Raw genomic sequence first — 18,343 nt, 5'->3', positions numbered from 1 at the left:
CTCCGTCCTGCAAATTATAGATGAACGAAACATCCGACTCTTCAAACAAGCAAACAGATTAAGTTAAAAGGGGAATTCGATTTAATTTTCAACTTGTCCATCCCCATCCAACCTTACCAATCCAAGTCCCTTCTTGATCCGCTATTCGCAGATGATATCCACACAGCTTCAAGATTCTGGTTCCAAAGGCTCCTCAAATCAGTCCTCCAATCTGGCATCCCGGCCAGATCTCTCGGTCTCTGGTCCTCAGATGCATATCACAGCTACACCAGATCCAATCATTTCTACATCAGGAAAGCTAATAAATTACTAATCAGCTAATCCCCCTATCAGTATCACCTGTCTGTATCACTCATGTCACCACCCGCTGTCGTCTCGACACATCCTACGTGTACACGTACGTATGTGCGCGGGTGTGCGTACGTATATGTACATGTGTGCGTATATGTGTGTATATTTAAACCAGAGTCCTCCTGTTTGAATCGCAGTAAGAGCCCTCCCGTTCGAATGCTGCATGAGCCCACCCATGTTCACATGTATAGTGGGCTCTCCCTTTCGAAGCGCTGAGTGGGCTTTTCCGTTCAGATGTAGAGTGGACCCGCGTTCGGATGCATGCTGGGCTTACTCATTCGAATGCTGCAAGCCAAAATACAGCAGTCTCCCTTTTGAATCGCCGTGAGCCCTTCCATTCGAACGCAGCGCGAGCCAACTCTCTCACTTTCCCTGTTTGAATGCTGCAAGGCCATCTACTTCTTTGCTTAATGGAGGTCTCCCGTTCAAATTGCAGCATAGCCCCCTCGATCAAATACCGTGCAAGCTCATCCACCTCCTCGTATCACGGGCTCTCCCCTCCGAGGCAATTGATGGGCTTTCCGTTTCAGACACAGAGTGGACCTTGTTCAAATACATGCTGGGCTTACCCGTTTGAATGCTGCGAGCTAAATCACTCTCTCGTTAGAGCAGTCTCCCATTCGAATCGCATTGTGAGCCCTCCCTTTCAAACGCAGTGTGAGCCAACTCTCGTTTTCACCTTCCATGTGCGAATATCGTGACCCCATCAACTTCCATGATGAGTGGAGGTCTCCCACTGAATCGCAGTGTAGCCCCTCTCGACCAGCCATCGTACAAGAACGTACCTTCAAACAAATGCGTAAAGCACTCCCTCTATACAGATTTTTTTGGGGGGAAGAACAATTCAGAAGTATCCGCCAAGCCAATTACCAAATAGAATTGTTGCTGGCTTGCTGTCCTATATACTTCCTGCCATAGTCATGGTACCGATCTTTCACTTTTTTGTGGGTAATCAGGACTCGAGTCGAGTCTCGAGCTCCGAGCCCTCCAGTACATTGACAGCAAGCCAAAGACACTTACCACTTCAACACAAGATTACATTAACATACAAACTACTGAAATGGAGTTAATTAACAGAGGTTTAGGAGGAGCATGTTAATTTTAATCTGACAAATCACAGTCCGCGAGTAGGAGAATATAAGCCACTGCTTAACTGCTTCCTCTGACAACTCTCTTGACATCCCACCTCCACCCCATCTCCACTTATTCTCTAGATCCATTATTTATCTAAATAAGTAAAGTCTGGGGGGTAATCAGGACTCGAGTCGAGTCTCAAGCTCCGAGCCCTCCAGTGTATGGATAGCAAGCCAAAGAAGCTCACCACTTCAACACAAGTTTACACTAACATAAAAACTATTGAAATAAGGGTCAGAAAATGCCACATGACAAAAAGACACTTTTATCAAAAGCTATTCATCCTAAGAAGTTAGTAATAAAAGAAGTGATATAATACAAAGCTGTAATACAATTATTTATTTATTTTTGTCTGATACAGTTCGTAATATTCTATCTAAGCCTATTTGTTACAACATTAAAAAAAGGCCTAGTGGTCCCGTCACTAAAAGGCAAAAAGTCTATTTAACGATCATTCACTCTCTCTGTTCCTCTGAGGTGGAATGAGCTTCCAACCTCCTCACAATATGCTGATACCATTGCAGACGAAAAGACTTGTCTGTCTCTCTTTCATCTGCGCTAGCTTCTACACTACTCCACCCACTTTGAGAACCTGGCAGTGTGATACTGCAGATATTGTTGACTATTGTGTCAGGATCCTGCCTTCAGTCTGATTTATTTCTCTTTTTGCAGGATTCTGACACCTATGTTCTGGGCTGCATTTCCCAAAAGCCTTGCATGCTTAAGTTGATCGTAGAGACCATTGGCTACAATGGTTTCTATGATCAACTTATCTTACGATGCTTTTGGGAAATGCAGCCCTGTTTTGTTGTGTTTTGTACTTCTGTTTTGTTTTCCTAGCATTACCCTGGGTAACACTTTATTTTGATTGTCCCAAATATATATTTAACTGACTATTAGTGACTTATCAACTGGCTTGCTATAGCTAGTAAACAGTGTTTCAACAAACATTCAGTAGACTTTCAGTAGCCTGTATATAGATCTCTATTAATGACCTACTTACATTTATCAACTGACTTGCTATAGCTAGTAAACAGTGTTTCAACAAACTTTCAGTAGACTTTCAGTAGCCTGTATATAGATCTCTATTAATGACCTACTTACATTATTGTTGAGAACATCAGTTCATTAAAAGGTCATTAATAAAGATCTATATACAGGCTACTGAAAGTCTACTGAATGTTTGTTGAAACACTGTTTACTAGCTATAGCAAGTCAGTCGATATACTGTTATTTTGCTGCTGTTATACATGCTATTGAAAGTCTACTGAATGTTTGTTGAAACACTGTTTACTAGCTATAGCAAGCCAGTTGATAAGTCACTTATAGCCAGTTAAATATCTATTTGGGACCATCAAAATAAAGTGTTATCTTACTCTGATTTTTCTGTGTCACGTCTAGTTCCCTGGCCCCACCCCCTCATTATTAGTGCCTCACGTGCCCTCCTCGTTTGCCTCTTCATTTCTCCCTCTTTACGGTATATTCTCCTTGTGTCTCTTGTCTTGTGCTGGATTCTTCCTCGTGCTTCTCTCATGGTTCCTGATGTTTCTGTCAGTTTGATTAGCACTGTTTTCTAGTATTTTGTAGTTGATTCTGGGTCAATGAAAATTCTCTCATCACTTACTCACCCTTATTCCATCCCAGATGTGTATGACATTCTTTCTTCTGCTGAACTCAAATGAAGATTTTTAGTAGAATTTCTCAGCTCTTTTGGTCCATACAATGCAAGTGAATGGGTGCCAAAATGTTTAAGCTAAACAAAATCACATAAGTCAGCATAAAAGTAATCCATAAAACTCCAGGTTTCTCCAGTTCAGAAGTGATATTATAAGTCTGGACATTCTTCTTCTTGTGTTTTTGGTGATTCACCTTCTTCATGCATACCGCCCCCCACTGGGCAGGGAGAAGAATTTATTGCAAAAAAGGACTAGAAGGAATAGTTCTCCCAAAAAAAATTCAAGTTCTCTCATTATTGACTCACCCTCATGCCATCCCAGATGTGCATGCCTTTCTTTATTCTGCATAACACAAATGAAGATTTTTGGATGAATATCTCCACTCAGTAGTGGAGTCTCACAATACAAGTGAATGGGTGCCAACATTTTGAAGCTCCAAAAATCATATAAAGGCATTGTAAAAGTAATCTATAAGACTCCAGTGTTTAAATCCATATCTTCAGAAGTTATATGATAGCTGTGGGTGAGAAACATCAATATGCATGAACAATGTGAATCACCTAAAAACACAAGAAGAGGAATGTGAAAGATAAAGTGGACACTGACTGAGCAGGGAAGAGAATTTATAGTAAAAACTGACTTAAATATTGATCTGTTTCTCATCCACATCTATCATATCGCTTCTGGAGACATTGATTTAACCACTGGAGTCATATGAATTACTTTTATGCCGACTTATGTTATTTCAAAATTTTCACAATTTTGGCACCCATTCACTTGCATTATATGGACCAAGAGAGCTGAGAAATTCTTATAAAAATCTTCATTTGTGTTTTGCTGAAGAAAGTCACACATCCGGGATGGCATAAGGGTGAGAAAATGATGAGAGAATTTTCATTTTTGGGTGAAATATTCCTTTAAATATTGATATGTTTCTGACCCACACCTATCATATCACTTCTGAAGATATGGATTAAAACATTGGAGTCATATGGATTACTTTTATGATGCCTTTATGTGCTTTTTTGAGCATCAAAATTTTGGCACCCATTCACTTGCATTGTATGGACCTACAAAGCTGAAATATTCTTCTAAAAATCATAATTTGAGTTCTTCAGAAGAAAAAAATCATACACATCTGGGCTGGCATGAGGGTGAGAAAATGATGAGAGAATTTTAATTTTTGGGAGAACTACCCTTCAACAGTATAAGAATGATCCAAATGGACCATTCAATAAATAATTGAATAATCTGAAGGGTTTGTAAGAATCTTCAGAGACCTTACTGTATTATCAACACAAGGAAGACAGCTGTAATAAAATTAATCTTATTTTATTTTAAAAGATAAAAAAAGAATAACTAATAACTACAAAATGGTACTAATGGTATGCTAAAGAATACTATGAATGGAGAAGAAAATAAAGTGCACAGAATAGAAAGATGCAAGTGGTTGAGTTGTATGTTGCTTTGGTATAGTTATCATCATATGGAAAGATAAACTGCTGTTTCTCTGTTAACTAATGAGCTAACCTTATTTCATGCTAAAGAAATAACTCAAATATTATTTGCTAGACATTGAATAAACAGCTTATGCAATCTAAGGAACATAAGACAATCATAAAATGGTGACATACACTAATGCCAAGGTCCCTGGAAAGAGGTTTGGATAGTGATATTTACATTCTGCTTGATCAAGCGATGAGTTTGAGGTTTGGGGCCACGTTACAGTGGGGTAGGAGGTGGATTCCATTTCAACAGCCTTGAACATGAAGCACTGAGAAATGCTGATCAACTGGAGCACCAGAAGGGTCTCTGCAATCTGGAACATGTAGATGAAGAAAACTGGAAGAGGTTTGCTTGCAAGAGCTTAACCTTTTCGCTGGTGTATCTCCCTGGTATGGAGACTCTGAACTTGCCGTTGCTGTTGTCTCTTAGAATGAGAATTAGTACTTGGTCAACCTGTTACTGTCTCTCTAGATGGGAGACACAGAACCTTGGATGTTTCTGTTATGGAGACTTAGAACTTTGTTATATCTGTTTGTGTCTCCCACAACTCAGACTAGAGACTCAGAACTGGGATGATCTATATATTCTGTTAGTGTCTCCTTCCTCTCTGGAGAGGAGACACAGAACTTTGGAATGATGAACTTTGTTGGTGTCTCTCTGAACAGACTCAGAACAGGGGTGTGGCTGATGTAAGGATACTTTACACTTTCTTGATAAGGAGGGGATACGAGTTTTCTTTTTCAGGGTTAGGATTGGCTGCTAACATCAGAGGGGCCCTACACAGTGTGGCCCACCCTCCCTTATCAGTGTGGAACTCATTAGCATAATAAAGTTCACAGTTAGATCAGTGTCTTTAACGTTTTAACTTTGCATTGTTCACTTTCCAAACCACTTCCAAAATATTCTTGGCATTGTTCTGAATGCTTAGTCTAAATATGATACTGAAAGATGAAATTAGAGCCCGACCGATATGGGATTTTTGAGACAGATACCGATTTAAGAGGGGGGAAATTCACCGATTACCGATATGGTGGCCGATATAGCTAATTTTTGAGCCTGAATGAAAACAGACCTTTTCTATGTGGATTGTGCACTGATATGACTATGCAAAGGTACTCAGAAGGCTGCTTTCTTAAATATTTTTATCCAAGAATATTTTACATTATTATTATACATTGTCAACAAATTCTAGAAATGAACACTGAGAAAAAGAATAAATAAAAATACAATAAATATCTAAATAAACATCAGTACTGTATGTTCAGTATCAGTCAGTTGCTGACCATTTAAATAAAGAATAAATTAAAATTATAGCTAAATAAAAATCAGTACTGTATGTTTAATATCAGTCAGTTGCTGACCATTTAAATAAAGAATACATACAAATACAACAAATAGTTAAATAAAAATCAGTAACTGTATGTTAAGTATCGATCAATGGCTGACCATTTAAGTAAAAAATAAATAAAAATTATAGCTTAATAAACATCAAGAATACTGTTTAGTATCAGTCAAATGCTGAATATTTTACTACTGCCAGTCAATTAGGGGCAGGTTGTAAAACAAGAAGCATTTACACCTGCCGAGTCAAGAGATAAACAGTGGCAGCGGTGTTACACTGTATTCTGCTATACAAGTTCAGGGGAAACTATCAACAGTGGAAAATCAGACTTTTAAATATTACATTTTGTAAATGCAGCGACTTGAATTGTTTGGTTGAAGGGGGTACCAAACTGCGAATCCTGAATAAAACAGTTTGGTGAATACATGTTTACACATTAGCTTCCACTCAGCTGACAAGCAATGAAAGTAGCTATGTGGTTAGCTACTTAGCTATAAGCTCGTTGTCACAGAGAGCAAAAGATGGACTTTATTTACTTTCCAGCATTGCATCTCACCAACTAGGTAACAACGTAGCATGAAATCCACACTCAACAGACACAATCCACCACTGCACCATTGTCTGCTGAGCTGCAAGAAGATGCTCTGACAAACTATAGCTGGCTAACTTAGCAAACAGATGTGATGAGTGACATGGTTGTCAGTGACAGGGTTAACATTATATTAGTTATATTGAAAAGGGAAAATGATGGGGTCATTGTTTATTAACTTTTCAGTATGTATTTCACTAGTTAGCAACTCTCCGTGAAGACACCGCTTAACTCCGCACTGCTTAACACTGCACCGCTTAACTCCGCACTGTCTGCAGAACCACCATCAGCTAAGCTCTGTAAACAGTCGGAGCACACTCTGCTGGACAAACTACATTATGACATAAGTTCTAAAGCATTGTTTTCTGCATTAAATGTTCTGAAAAAAGTTTTTATATCTGCACATATCGGTAAACATATACGCCGATACAATATATCTGTGAAAGGCTAATATCGGCCGATAATATCTGCCAGCCAATAAATCGGTCGGGCACTAGATGAAATATTACCCATGCATTCATTTATACCTTAAGAGTTAAATTAGTGTGAACTATACTGTTAATCGAACAACTGCAATTTACATAAAGAGTTCTATGAATGAATATGGAGTTGATGTGTTGCAGTCAGGGCCGTAACCACAATAGACACAGAGGGGAACAAGTTCCCTCAATAATCAGACATGGACATATTGTCCCCCCCAATAATTGAGATTCTCGTTGCTGTTCTGTTGCAGTCCATTACTCACAGCTGTTTAATTGTCATTAAGTTGTTGCAGGGATTACATTTTGGTTAAAAACTTTTCATTTTTAACATAGTAAGTAGTCACAAACCGCTAGTCAATGTCGTTTGAGGTGACCACTCAAATCAAAGAAGGTGGGACTCATGTTTCATTAAAGTTAAGCGGGAATCAAGTGGAGCAGCATGAGTTGCGACACATCAGCAAGTTCAGCAGTTCAGGTTAAAGGAATAGTTCACCCAAAAATGAAAATTCTCTCATCATTTACTCACTCTCATGCCATACCAGTATGACTTACTTTCTTCAGCAGAACATAAACAAAGATTTTTAGAAGAATATTTCTGTTCTGTAGGTCCATACTATGCAAGTGAATGGTGATCATACCTTTGTAGCTCCAAAAGAAAATAACGTAAACATAAAAGTAATCCATAAGACTTCAGTGGTTAAATCTGTGTCTTAAGAAGCGATATAATAGGTGCAGGTGAGAAACAGTTAAAAATATAAGTCTTTTGATCGACCCTGGATGCCATGCAAGGAGCAGACGTGTGAACGACGAGCTCTGCGCACTTTGCTGAATTTTCGATTATTTTCATATTATAATCTGGTGAAATTTGTTACACCCAGTTACACATTTGCCCTTTGTGCAAAACATGGCAAAGAAGTCAAAATCCTCGGGCTCGGGAGACATTAAAAGACACTTACGTGTTCAGGATGAAAGCCCCGACAGGCCTACAGACCGGGGACTCGATTTGGATGGCGCGGCGAGAGAGGAGATCCAGCGTCAGTTGTCCAACATGTCGGTGATGTTGACGAAGATTCTTGCTGACTTGGAGGATCTCGCTGTAATACGTCGATCGATCACGGCGATGGAAATAAAATTCTCAGAGTTAGGTACAAGAGTGACTGATGTTGAAAAACGAATCTATTTTCTGGAATCTTCGGAGAGGGAATTAACCGCTAATCCACCCGCGACCAAAGTTGATCTGGAACATCTCCTTGAAAAGCTTGAAGATCTTGAAAATAGAAGCCGCAGGAATAACGTTCGAATTGTTGGAATTCCTGAGCTTGAGGAGGGCAGAGATATGGTGAAATTCCTAGACGAGTTTTTCCCGAGTCTGCTCGACATAACAGGCCACAAGCTGGAAATTGAGCGAGCTCACAGAGTCCCGTCTCACAGATCTGCTGAGGGAGACAGGCCCAGATCGATTCTGGCCAGATTTCTGAGATCATCCGATAAAGATCTTGTGTTGCACCAGGCGAGGAGCAAAGGGAAGCTTTCTTGGAAGAACCATAATATTTTCTTGTTCCAGGACTTTGCGAGTTTGACAAGAGAGAAACGCGATCGGTTCAAGGAATGTAAGAAACTCTTACATCAGAAAAACATCTCGTTTGCTCTGATGTTTCCTGCCAAACTGAGAATAGAAACGAAGGTCGGTCGCAAAGTATTCACATGTCCAAATCTGGCAATGTCTTTTATAGAATCAATGACTGAGTAAACCATTGGATGTTTCTCATGTGAGTGGGCCTGACTCGCTGTACTAACTCTTGAGGATGCTGGGCGACATTTTGGATTTTTTGTGTTGGCTCCGCCGAGCGGCTGGAGCTTGTTTTGTGAATAACGCTTTTCCTTAAAGAAACTTTTGCATTGATAAAAGATTACTTTTGCATTGAAGTTCCCGGACAGATTGAGAGTGGACACTACGGATGACCGCAAAATATCTACATGCTGCTCACACAAAGGATGTTTTTTATGAAGCCGACGGATTATGTAAATCATGGTATATACTTTTATGCAGCCTCCGAGTGAAGTGACTCGACCATCCGGGGAACCGGGATGTCGGTGTTGTTTCTTTTTGTATTGGTTCCACCTAGCGGCTGGAGCTTGTTCTATTGAATAACACTCCTTGGAACAGCTGTGGATTAATCTGTTCGTTCTTCGTGCTTATTCCTCCTGCTGGCTGTAGTTTGTTTTGAGTTTTTTTTTTTTTTATGGGACATTGGAATGATTACGTCATCCGCTGAACTCATAACAGCTGGCTCACTGAACATTCGTTTGTCTGTCCGAGGAATATGAACGGTTTTATATCAGCTGGAATTTGTCTTGTGGAAGATCACACCTTTAAAACAGTTCTGTGAATGAATCTACACGTTCTTAGTGTTCATTCTTCCTATTGACTGGGTTTATTTTACAAAGTATTTTCTGTTATGTAATTTTGCAATCCGATGGCAAAGTATTGTGGGGACTCATGGGCGTTCATGGACCTTTTGAGTTTAGAGGGACTGTCGCCGGTTGGCGCTGTCGTGTGCGGGGTTAATGCGCACGTTTTTCTTTTTTGTGTTTGTTTTGTTCGGGGGTTGATTGTTTCACTATTGGGGAATGTGGTCTATATAATTTTGTTTTTGACACACAATTTATTTTTTTTACTATATCAAAATGTCAAATGTTGATATGAGTGTACTATCTCTCTCCACATGGAATGTGAATGGGTTGGGGCACCCCATAAAAAGAAGGAATGTTATTACTTTTCTTAAACATAAGAAATATGATATAATGTTTCTTCAAGAAACACATCTCTCCCCGCAGGAAGCTGAAAAATTTGGGAAGATATGGGGTGGACATGTTTTCTTTAGTGTTGGCTCAAGTAAGAGCAAGGGAGTCATTATATTGGTAAATAAACATCTACAATTCAAATGTCTCAAACAGAGCAAAGATAAATTAGGAAGAGTAATTATTGTTTTAGCTGAAATTCAAGGGCAAAGGTTGATTTTGGCTAATATTTACGCACCTAACGCTGATGATCATGGCTTTTTTATAGATCTTGAAGGGATGTTGCAAACCGTTGGCACCCCTCATGATATAATATTGGGAGGAGACTTTAATCTTTTGATGGACTCAGTGCTTGATCATAGTGAAGCAAAAGTGTGCAAATCCCCTAGAGCAACATTGATGCTTCACAGGATGTGTAAAAATCTTGGTCTTACAGACATTTGGAGACTTTTGAACCCATCTGGTAGGGACTATAAATTTTTTTCATCAGTCCACAAGATTTATTCTAGAATAGATTTTTTTTAAATATCCAAATCCCTTATTTCATCTGTTGTTGATTGCTCAATTGGAAATATCTTAGTCTCAGATCACGCCCTGGTGAGTTTAGAGGTGATGCCACATATAGAGAAAAATCAATCTTACAGTTGGCGCCTTAATGTGTCCCTTTTGCAAAATCCTGATTTCCAACAAATGTTAAAGACTGAAATCAGTGTTTATATGGAGACCAACTGGTCCTCGGTATCCTCTGTGGGCATGGCTTGGGAGGCACTTAAGGCGGTTCTTAGGGGTCGGATCATACAGTATGCCTCATTCATCAAAAAATCCAAAGCACAAGAACTCATGGAGTTGGAAGGAAATATTAAAAGTGCAGAGGCAGAGCTGAAGCGCCGTATGTCATCTGATGGTCTCAGAGAATTGACTCGTTTGAAATACAGATATAATACTATTCTGTCACAGAAAGTGGAGTTTTGGTTATTCAGGGCAAGACAATCATACTTTGAGTCAGGTGATAAAGTAGGAAAACTTTTGGCTAGATATATAAAGAGAGAGTCTATTTCTATCATTCCCTCAGTGAAATCTGCTTGTGGTGAAATATTTACCTCGGCTATTGATATTAATAATGCTTTTAAAGAGTTCTACCTTGATCTCTATAGGTCCACGTCTTCGTCTACTGATGAAGATATTAGGAACTTTGTGGAACCATTAGATCTCCCTAAACTGACGAATGAGCAAAAAAACTCTCTTGATTCTGAGATAACCTTGGAGGAGCTTGATGAGGTAATTAAGTCCCTGCCTACAGGTAAGGCTCCAGGGCCTGATGGCTTTGCTGCTGAGTTTTTCAAATCTTATGCTACAGAACTGGCGCCACTTTTGTTAGAAGTTTATACTGATTCATTAAAGAATGTAAAGCTTCCGCCGACCATGACACAAGCCCGGATCAGTCTGATTCTAAAAAAGGATAAAGATCCAAGCGAGTGTAAAAGTTACCGCCCAATTTCGCTGATCCAGTTAGATGTAAAAATTTTGTCCAAAATTCTGGCTAATCAATTAAGTAAAGTTATGACATCTCTTATACATATAGATCAGGTGGGGTTTATTCGAGGCCGTAGTTCTTCTGATAATATTAGGCGTTTCATCAATATCATGTGGTCAGTAGCAAATGAACAATCTCCGGTTGCTGCCATCTCTCTTGACACCGAAAAGGCGTTTGATATGGTAGAATGGGATTATCTTTTCAAGATTTTGGAAAGGTATGGGTTCGGGAATACATTTATTGGTTGGATTAAGTTACTTTATAGACACCCTGTAGCAGTGGTACAAACAAATAGGTTAATTTCAGATTATTTTACTCTGGATAGGGGCACCCGGCAGGGTTGCCCTCTTTCCCCATTATTGTTCTGTCTTGCCCTGGAACCATTAGCAGCCGCGATAAGAAAGGAGGATGATTTTCCAGGGGTGACGGCGGGAGGTGTAGCGCATAAGCTTCTGCTTTACGCAGATTATATTTTATTATTCGTCTCCGACCCCACTAAATCCATGCCTTGCCTCCACAAAATTATTAACTCCTTTTCCAAATTCTTAGGATACAGAGTCAATTGGTCTAAATCCGAAGCTTTGGCTTTGACAGCGTACTGTCCAGTAATGGCTTTCCAGCCGGGCGCCTTCATGTGGCCCAAACAGGGAATTAAGTATTTGGGAATTTTATTCCCAGCAAATTTGTCTGATTTAGTCAGAGTTAATTTTGATCCCTTAATAAAAAGGTTTTCGAATGATGTGGACAGGTGGGCTTCATTAGACTTATCGATGATTGGGAAGGTTAATGTTATTAAAATGAATTGCATTCCAAAATTTAACTATCTGCTACAATCTCTCCCTGTAGATGTCCCTCTCTCTTATTTTAAGCAATTTGATAGCATAGTGAAGTCCTTCATTTGGAATGGTAAGCGTCCCAGGTTAAATTTCAGTAAATTACATAGGCCGATTGACAAAGGTGGGTTAGGCCTACCCAAGATTTTATTTTATTATTATGCATTCAGTCTTAGACATTTGGTTCATTGGTCGCTTCCACCTGAGAGAGCTCCTCCCTGGTTTTGTATTGAAAAGGAAGTTCTTGCCCCTATCTCGCCACTGCAAAGCCTTTCGATTAAACTAGCTGGAGAGGTTAAGTTATTTTGCATTTACACTCAATATGGACAAAAGTGTCCAGAGGGTTTAATTCTGATATTTATTTAAATGTTGCCTCGAGCATATGGCAGAACCCTAAACTATGCATTAATAAGTCCCCTTTCTGTTGGTCAGATTGGATTGTGAGGGGGGTTAATGCACTTGGTGACCTATATGAGGGTGGAGTATTGAGATCTTTTGAAAATTTGGTTCAACATTTTGGGATTCCCAGATCTCAGTTTTATAAGTATTTACAGCTGCGCCACCTGCTCTGCTCTGTTTTTGGGAGTAGCATGCACCCCCCTAGAGCGGCAGATACTCTGGAAGTGGTGATTGCTGCTTTTGGGAAGGGTCATGAGGCATCAGTGTATTACTCCTTGTTAATTCAGAGTCTGGGGGACCGAGCTTTAAATTCTCTTAAAAGATTATGGGAGAAAGATTTAAACTTGGTATTGGAGGAGGGAGTGTGGGCAAGGATTCTAAAAAACATAAAGTCTGCATCTAGAGGTGCAAGGGTTCGCCTTATGCAATTTAAATTTTTATATAGGTTTTATTGGACTGGGTTTTGACCGGTGTGATAATTGGTAGACAGGTTATTTTGAGGAGTTGGAAGTCGGATGGAGCACCCTCGTTCCCGGAGTGGTGCGCAGAGATGGGGAGGGTGGCTGCCTTTGAGGAGGGGTCGAGTATTAGGATGGGGGTTAGGGAAACTTACAATAAGAAATGGGGCAATTATTTAGCATTTTTGAGGGAATCTCGAGGTGGGGCGGTGGAGGGAGTAATTGAAAGTTTTTTATTTTTTTTTATTTTTTTTATTATTATTATACTTGATTATTGTATGTTATTTTATGTTGTTGTTTTAGTTTTCTGTGTGTGTGTGTCTGTATTCTATTGACCACAGGGGTGTTCGTGGGGGGGTCAGGGTGGTTTGAGAGTTTGGTAGGGGGAGGGGATATAGTGGGGGTTTAATGTTAAAAGTTTTTGATTCATTATATAGATGTTGTTGTATTTCTTGTGTTAATTTATGAATCAATAAAAAATTTTAATAACAAAAAATGTCTTTTTTTTTACTCAAACTCCACTTTCACTTTTACATCTGAAAGTCACATGTGGTGCCTGTTTCGTTTCACATTCACATCTAAAAATGAAAGTTAAAGTGGAGATTTTGAGTAAAAAAAGAACTTAAATATTGTTCTGTTTCTCACCCACACCTATTATATTGCTTTTGTATATATATATTATTAATTATTAAAATCAATACAACATTGATTAGAATCAACATTAGCTTATTAATCCTTCAAATCAACAATCATCAAAGACAACTATCAATTATCAAAATCAATAGAATATTAATAAGAATGAATATTGCCAGGGCACCACCCTGGAATCAGGGACTAATAACCAGACAGTATAGCAGCCTCAATATAGGATTGTTGTCTTAGGAATGTCGATGCCCGGAGAACATCAACATTCAAAAAAGTAACAATGAAGGCTTGAATCCAAGCACTGACATCCCCTGCCAGCCCTTGGCACATGTGCATGCAGAACAATACAAAACACTTCTCTTTAAAGTATAACAAAGTTTACTGATGCAGTAATATCAATTAATAATCAATACAATGCAGTCGATAAACTTCCGACTTCCAACTACAAACTAAACAGTAACATGATTTGATATAGTAACAGATAAGCCTATAATACATGAGAAGGTAGAGGTATGTGTGTGTGTGTGTGTGTGTGTGTGAATGGGTGTACAGGTTTTGCTATACTTGTGAGGAACAAGTATTGAGAATCAACCTGTTCTGTGAGGACATTTCTGGTTGTGAGACCTTTTGGGAGGTCCTCAAAAGGGAAATGGCATATTAAATTATGTTTTTTTTTTTAAATGTAAAAATGCAAAAAGGTTTCTGTGAGGGTTAGGTTTAGGGGTAGGGTTAGGGGATAGAATCTATAGTTTGTACAGTATAAAAATCATTATGTCTATGGAGGGTCCTCACAAGTATAGCAAAACCAACATGTGTGTATGTGTGTATGTGTGGGTAAGGAGAGAAGGAGTGCACAAAATGGCGGGCGTGGCTCTCTTGGAGAGTGTGTCACATGATGTTTCCGGCCAGAGAATGTGGCCACGAATGTGAGTGGAGAGACTTTTTAATGGCGTCTGCCCGTTTAACACTTACCTCCGCCATAACTTAGGGACAATCTGGGCTCCATCGCCAATTATCTGTTCGCCAAATATGTATGCGGGTGTGTTTGTGAGGGGTCGTGTGTGTTTGCGGTTAGTACAAGAGAGAGAGAACAGGGTGACGACACCGAAGCCGGTTTAGCAATCATGGGAGAGATGGCAACCTTTAGTTTTATCACTCAGAGATGCGGTGAATGGCTCGTAATCCGTCCGCCACGGTCGCTGGTTCTTTAATGGATAAACTCAGTGTGCCGGTCTCACCCGCGATGGCGTAAAACACCCTGACAAACAGTTCCTGTAGGTTCACTGTAACCTGTGGGTTACGCCGTCCGTGTCTTCCTGATAGAAAAGAAAACAGTTGCACAGTCCATAGAGTTCATAGAGTTCACAGAGGCTTTATCGTCTGGGCAGAGACTGAGGCACTTCTGGGCATAGAACTTTTAGCTATGTCTAAAACTACATTCATCACACATAAAGACAAACATTCCAAGTTGTAGGTAGGCACAGCATTAACCGTAACACAATCCTTTGCTGTTCTTTGGTCATAACACAAAATCATAGTAGAACCTGACAATGGATACTAGGACCAAAACGTTAGAGGAAAGTGGTTAGAGTAAAGGAAAGGAAGGTTAGAGGTTAAAAGGCTTATCCTTGGAAATGATCGGGGTTAACCTGTGGGGTGGGCTCAGACTGGTGTGTAAACGCGGCTGTACATGAAGGAGGGAGTCCAATCTGGTCTGTAGGTTTTGAATGTACCTGTACATGTCGTGTGCAATATTTGCCGTGATGATCCAAACACTAAGGAGGAGCCCGAGGGCAACCAGACTGATAGAGTGTTCTTGGTAAGATGACGATCTGCTTATGTGACTAGGAAATATAGTGGTCAAGCCAGTCAGTTTGAGAAGCTGCTGTTGAAGGGTGTCATCAATGGTGAGTTTTGATAGAAAGGCTTTGCAATGGCAAAATAGGGGCAAGAACTTCCTGTTCTATACAAAAGCAGGGAGGGGCTCTTTCAGGTGGAAGCGACCAATAAGCCAAATGTTTGAGACCTAATGCATAATAATAATAAAACAAAATCTTGGGTAAGCCTAGCCCATCTTTGTCAATCGGCCTATGTAACTTATAGAAATGTAATCTGGGATGCATACCATTCCAAATGAAGGACTTCGCTATGCTATTAAATTGCTTGAAATAAGAGAGGGGGACATCTACAAGGAGAGACTGTAGCAAGTAGTTGAATTTTGGAATACAATTCATTTTAATCACATTAACTTTCCCAATCATAGATAAATGTAATGAAGCCCACCTGTCCACATGGGTCAAAATTTAACTAAATCACATAATTTTGCTGGGAATAAAATGCCCAAATACTTAATGCCCTGTTTGGGCCACTGGAAAGCGCCCGGCAGAATTAATAATTATGTGTAGACAAGGCATAGATCTAGTGGGGTCGGAGACAAATAATAAAATATAATCTGCATAAAGCAAAAGTTTATGCACCATACTTCCCGCCACCACCCCTGGAAAATCACCTTCCTTCCTTACCGCAGCTGCTAATGGTTCCAGGGCAAGACAGAACAATAATGGGGAAAGAGGGCAACCCTGCCGGGTGCCCCTATCCAGAGTAAAATAATCTGAAATTAATCCATTTGTTTGTACCACTGCTACCGGGTGTCTATAAACTTAATCCAACTAATAAAAGTATTCCCGAACCCATATATTTCCAAAATCTTAAAAAGATAATCCCATTCTACCATATCAAACGCCTTTTCGGCATCAAGTGAGATGGCAGCGACCGGAGTCTGATCATTTGCTACTGACCACATGATATTGATGAAATGGCTTATGTTATCAGAAGAGCTACGGCCCCGAATAAACCCAACCTGATCTATATGTATACGAGATGTCATAACTTTACTTAATCGGTTAGCAAGAATTTTTGACAAAATTTTAACATCTAGCTGGATCAGGGAAATTGGACGGTAACTCTTACACTCGCTTGGATATTTGTCCTTTTTAAGTATCAGACTGATCTGGGCTTGTGTCATGGTTGGCGGAAACTTTCCATTCTTTAATGATTCTGTATAAACTTCTAACAAAAGTGGAGCCAGTTCTGTAGCATAAGATCTAAAAAATTCAGCGGCAAAACCATCTGGCCCCGGATCCTTGCTTGTAGGCAGGGCCTTAATTACCTCATCAAGCTCCTCCAAGTTTATCTTAGAATCAAGATAATTTTTTTGCTCAGTCGTCAGTTTAGGGAGATCTAATGGTTCCACAAAGTTTCTAAAATCTTCATCAGTAGACGAAGACATGGAACTATAAAATCTAGATAGAATTCTTTAAAAGCATTATTAATATCAATGGCCAAGGTAAATATTTCACCACCAGCAGATTTCACTGAGGGAATGGTAGAAACGGATTCTCTCTGCTTTATATACACTATATTGCCAAAAGTATTCGCTCACCCATCCAAATAATTGAATTCAGGTGTTTCAATCACTTCCATGGCCACAGGTGTATAAAATGAAGCACCTAGGCATGCAGACTGCTTCTACAAACATTTGTGAAAGAATGGGCCGCTCTCAGGAGCTCAGTGAATTCCAGCGTGGTACTGTGATAGGATGCCACCTGTGCAACAAGTCCAGTCGTGAAATTTCCTCGCTACTAAATATTACACAGTCAACTGTCAGTGGTATTATAACAAAGTGGAAGCAATTGGGAATGACAGCAACTCAGCCACGAAGTGGTAGGCCACGTAAAATGACAGAGGATGCTGAGGCGCATAGTGCGCAGAGGTCGCCAACTTTCTGCAGAGTCAATCGCTACAGACCTCCAAAGTTCATGTGGCCTTCAGATTAGCTCAAGAACAGTGCGTAGAGAGCTTCATGGAATGCGTTTCCCAGGCCGAGCAGCTGCATCCAAGCCATACATCACCAAGTGCAATGCAAAGCGTCGGATGCAGTGGTGTAAAGCACACCGCCACTGGACTCTAGAGCAGTGGAGACGCGTTCTCTGGAGTGACGAATCACACTTCTCCATCTGGCAATCTGATGGACGAGTCTGGGTTTGGTGGTTGCCAGGAGAACGGTACTTGTCTGACTGCATTGTGCCAACTGTGAAGTTTGGTGGAGGGGGGATTATGGTGTGGGGTTGTTTTTCAGGAGCTGGGCTTGGCCCCTTAATTCCAGTGAAAGGAACTCTGAATGCTTCAGCATACCAAGAGATTTTGGACAATTCCATGCTCCCAACTTTGTGGGAACAGTTTGGGGATGGCCCCTTCCTGTTCCAACATGACTGCGCACCAGTGCACAAAGCAAGGTCTACTTATGGATTTTGCATTGTTAAAGTTGCAAGTGGGACGTCTAGAAAAGGGGGTTCCAAAGGTCACAGGACCTTGAAATGTGAGATCCTCGACTGTCAGGGGCCCCCGAATCTTCTCTAGAACCTTCCTGAGCGTAAATCCCAACCCTAACCTTAGTTGTCTCTAATCTAATTCAAGAGGCTCTGTTAAGCTGTGAGTGCAAGAGGCCTGTGTGAGAGAATCTTGCATAAACTCTTGGGGTTCGTAGGACCTCTGGGCACTCTGCCAGGGCGCATCTGTGTCACTTTTCATTC

The sequence above is a fragment of the Myxocyprinus asiaticus genome, chromosome 37, assembly GCF_019703515.2.
Source record: "Myxocyprinus asiaticus isolate MX2 ecotype Aquarium Trade chromosome 37, UBuf_Myxa_2, whole genome shotgun sequence".
Classification (NCBI taxonomy): Eukaryota; Metazoa; Chordata; class Actinopteri; order Cypriniformes; family Catostomidae; genus Myxocyprinus; species Myxocyprinus asiaticus.
Note: the sequence above shows the minus strand (reverse complement) of the source record.